The sequence below is a fragment of the Triticum urartu genome, chromosome 3, assembly GCF_003073215.2.
Source record: "Triticum urartu cultivar G1812 chromosome 3, Tu2.1, whole genome shotgun sequence".
NCBI classification, from domain to species: Eukaryota; Viridiplantae; Streptophyta; class Magnoliopsida; order Poales; family Poaceae; genus Triticum; species Triticum urartu.
Genome location: NC_053024.1, coordinates 199507177 through 199512022, shown reverse-complemented (window position 1 = coordinate 199512022; position 4846 = coordinate 199507177).

Here is a 4846-nt window from a genome sequence, read left to right as displayed (position 1 = left end):
TATAGGTTTAGTTTAGTTTTAGGTTTAGATTTAGTTTTTTTCTTTTTCTGTTTTTTTAGTTTTAGGTTTAGGTTTAGTTTAGTTTTAGGAAAGAAGAAAAAGAGAAAAAGAGAGATCAGGAGAAGAAGAAGAAGAAGAAGAAGAGGAGGAGGAGAGAAAAAAGAAGAAGAGGAAGGAAGAAGAAAAAAGAGGAGAGGAGAAGAAGAAGAGGAAAAAGGAAAGGAGGAAGAAGAAGAAGAAGAAGAAGAAGAAGAAAGAAGAAAAAAAGGAAGAAAAGGAAAAAGAGGAAGAAGAAGAAAAGGAAAAAAACCCGACCCGACACGGTACCCAGACCCCGACCCGGCACCCCGACACGACACCCCGACCCCGAGACCCCGACCCCGACCCCGAACCCCGACCCCGACCCCCCGACCCCGACCCCGACACCCCGACCCCACACCCCGACCCACCCCGACCCCGGACCCACCCCACCCCGACCCGGCACCCGACCCCGACCCGACACCCCGACCCCGAAACCCCGACCCCGACCGACACCGAGACCCCGAGCCTGACCCGACACCCCGACCCCGAGCCTGACCCGACACCCCGACCCCGACAGCCAGACACCCCGACCCCGAGCCGACCCGACACCCCGACCCCCCGAGCCTGACCCGACACCCCGACCCCGAGCCTGACCCGACACCCCGACCCCCCGAGCCTGACCCGACACCCCGACCCCGAGCCTGACCCGACACCCTGACCCCGACACCACACCCCGACCCCGAAACAACACCCCGACACCGACACGGCACTACCCCGACATCGACACGACACCCCGACCCCGAAACAGCACCCCGACCCCGACACGGCACCCCGACACCGACAGGACACCCCGACCACTGACACCTCCCGAAAAGGTGTTCTTTGGCCTTCCAGAGGCCGACGGGGTCATATATTTGTGAATTATTAGTTAGGTCATATATTTTTCGATTTTGTTATGAAAAACATCATATATAATTGTGTTGATCGTGTAGTTTTAAATGTGCAGTTGTTTCATCGCTGCGAGGTTTGGTGTTCGACGACCTCGCCGTGCGTTTGACGAGCTCTGCCCCTTCGTTCGTGGGTGAGCACAAATGACAAGTCCTCCTCCCCCATTAATTATTTGATCTATTCCGATGAAACTTGATAGCTAGCTATATATGTGTCTTGAATCATCAGTATGCGTAACCAATATGTGTCTCCCGTTCGAAAGCGTCATAGTTATAAATATGCATGCATTTGCATATTTATAACCTTGATTCTTTTGAATTGTCCAACGCTATCCATGGACAGCCCGAGTATGTGTAGATTGGGTTCGTTTTCCCATATGCTTTGCTCCAGATCTGACGCATATATTTCGCCAGTGCCTCCCCTGTTGTTCTCCGGGTACACATCCTCTCTGTTTATTGCAGAGACGTGTATCAGGAGAACAGCGGGGAGGTGCTGCCGAAATTTTGCATCGGATCCGGAGCATAGCATGGGAAAATAAACCCAATCTACACATACACGGGTGGGATTAGGACCTATCATTACCCATTAGAGTGTAGGTTGCATGGACGTAATAAAATTGACAAAGTAGATCAACTGATGAATATATACATGGTAAATTACATATATAATTATTGTGTGTCTAGTAGCTCTGAAAGTCAAGATGAGTGACCGTGCTTGGATGTATACCGGTCACACTGGTCAGAACAAATGGAGCGCTGAATGGTTCACAAAAACTAAGGGGTTTGTGCAAGCCGCATTTGCAAATGGCCAAAAGAAAACCTGGCGCCCCTGTTTCCGGTGCGGCAATTGGGAAAAGAAGACAGAGGCTGAAATGGGCAAACACCTGCAGAAGAGTGGTTTTACGCCCGATTATACGGTGTGGACATTTCATGGTGAGTCTACCCAACGTGACCGAGCTGAGGTGGATCGTCGTCGCACCGACGAGCATGGTACCGGGATGGAAAACATGGTGCAAGGCTATGATGATGCTCGGGATTCGGACGAGGAGATGGAGGAATCTGCAAAGGCCTTCAATGAAATGTTGGAGTCTTCGAAACGTCCGCTCCACGAGCACACTGAGCTTTGTCAGTTGGATGCCATCTCACAAGTAATGGCTCTGAAGGCTCAGTTCAACTTGGGCAGAGAATGCTATGACGCAATTATGACAGTATTTGGACGCTTTCTACCCAAAGGCCATGTAATGCCTGCAAACCTGTACCAGTCGGACAAAATCCTCCGTGCACTGAAGATGCCCTATGAGAAGATACATGCCTGTGAGAAAGGATGTGCCTTATTTAGGCTTGACTATGCGGACTTGAACTATTGTCCCATTTGCAAGTCTTCCAGGTATATTGTGGTAGACAACGGTATGGGTGAGAAGACACAGACCAAAATCCCCGTTAGTGTTCTTCGGTATATGCCAATCGTACCAAGACTTCAACGTCTTTTCATGGTCGAAGAGACGGCCAGACAGATGACATGGCACAAAACAGGTAAAAGAACCAAACTAGATGCAGATGGGAATCTCATGATGGTACACACATCGGATGGTGTTGCGTGGAAAAAGTTTGATGAATTACATGATGACAAAGCGGCAGATCCGAGGCATCCTCGAGTCGGCATCAGCACGGATGGGTTCAGTGTGTTTGGTATGATGGCAGCCCAATACAGTTGTTGGCCCGTATTTGTCTTTCCACTCAATCTCCCCCCCGGACAGATTATGCAAAGAAAGAACATTTTCCTGACGTTGATAATTCCAGGACCCAACTATCCGGGCAAAAATATGAATGTGTACATGCAGCCGCTTAAGGACGAATTGCAAGAAGCCTGGGATAATGGGTTCAAGACATACGACGCCTTTAGCAAACGAAGCAAGGAGGTGGCTATCCCGGTTTCATCTCTTGGTTTAAACAAACGGTAATTTCTATTAGACAATTTCATTTCATTCGCTAATTTGTGCATAATGCAACAATCCTTTCATATTAAACTTGTAGGCTAATTCAGAGTCTATGGACGCCGAATTGAGACAAGTCTCTAATGGTTTTGACTATAAGGTCCGTTCATTTGACAAGTACGACATCAACGGGTATCGCTTTCGTACCTATGGCAAAGAGCTATCTATGGCCGACCGAAAGTCAAAAAATTGTTGTGTATCTGCTATCGGTGAAGGAGGTACCGAGTATTATGGGAGAGTTGAAGCAATTTATGAACTTCTGTTCTATGGTGAAAACCCACCGAATGTCGTAGTCTTCAAATGTTATTGGTTTCAGCCGAAGGAGACTAGAAGGACTCATGAACATGTAGGGCTAGTTGAAATCAACCAAAGCACTCATTTAGATGTTCCTGATGTCTATATTATGGCTCAACAGGCGACCCAAGTATTCTATCTACCGTGGGCCTGCCAAACTAATCCAAATCTGAAAGGTTGGTATGTCGTTTATGAAGTGCTGCCACGTGCTAGACTTTCTCCCCCAAAGGAAGAGGATTATGAACCTCACATTAACCCAGACACATATGAAGGAGAATTCTTCCAAGAGACACGTCTTTCCAAAAAGCGTTTCAAGAACCGCTATACTTCACCCCAAAACATTGAAGTAGACAGCGACAATGAATCCGACATCACCCCAGAGGAGGAACAAGAAGAGCCGGAACAAGAAGAGGTTACTGCTGCGGATGACCTGTCAATGCTTGACCGATTACATCAAGGTGGCCTTGCACATGTTGATGCCAATGAACCCTATGAGCCCGTCATTGATTATAGTGATGATGATGATTATGCATTTATTGATGATACTGATCGAGATTATTAGTAGTGTCAGGTATTACATTTTTTTATGTTGTACTTGATGATGATACACTTAAGTGATACACATATTATTATTCATGTCGGTCTTTTTTTATGTTGTACTAATTTCGTTTACTGTTTGTCATGGCAGGTGTTGAAAGATGGTGGGCGCTGGTCGGGAGCGTGGTCTGAGGTCTTCCATTCCAGACGCACCTCTCCGCCGAGCGTTGCTGGACAGTATGGCCACACCGCCGGGCCCTTCTTCGTCGACCGCGGTGCCCAGCAGGGGATGAGGTAGGAAGAGAGGAGGTGGGGCACGTGGTCGTGGGAGAGGAGGTAGGGTGACTGCTACGGCGCCTTCCTCGCCGCCACCCCCAGCTGTTTCACCTGAGCACGTGACTGCTAGGGTGGACTCGTCCGAGGAGGAGGCTACACGGACTCCGGTCCACGAGCCTCCGGTCCACGGGTCTTGGGCCCACGAGCCTCGGGTCGACTGGCCTTCGGCCCACGAGAGTTCAGCCCACGTGAACCCGGAGGAGCACACGTTCGGATGGGGTACCTGGCCGGATCAGCCCGAGGAGCCGAGTGGCCATGCTGATGATGGCGGGGAGCCGACTGATCTTGAGGAGGAGGGGGGCACCGTCTACCAGCGTGGTGCTACACGGCTCCCGTCCGTGCCGGTGACCCGCGAGCAGAGGTGGTTGATTTTCCCTGATGGGGAGAGGTACGTAAGTGCATTTAATATTTTTGTACCTTGTGCATTCACGTTTTTTCAAATAACTAATGCGTTGGCCTTGTCATGCTGCAGGGGTTGGGACCACCATCATAGTGTCCGCCGGCCCAACTCCGTCCTTGGAGTTCTTTGCCGACAAAACTTCCCGGGGTTTGTCACGTTGCCTAGTGAGGGTCGGCTTCCAGAGCTTGGATTGAGCTGGGAGCACTACGTGGCTGCCCCGGCCCCGCCGGATGAGATTATCGACGGTGTCGTGTGCGACACGAGGGCAGACATGGTGATCAGAAAGTTCTGGGTAATTTCTCCTTTACACATTTAAA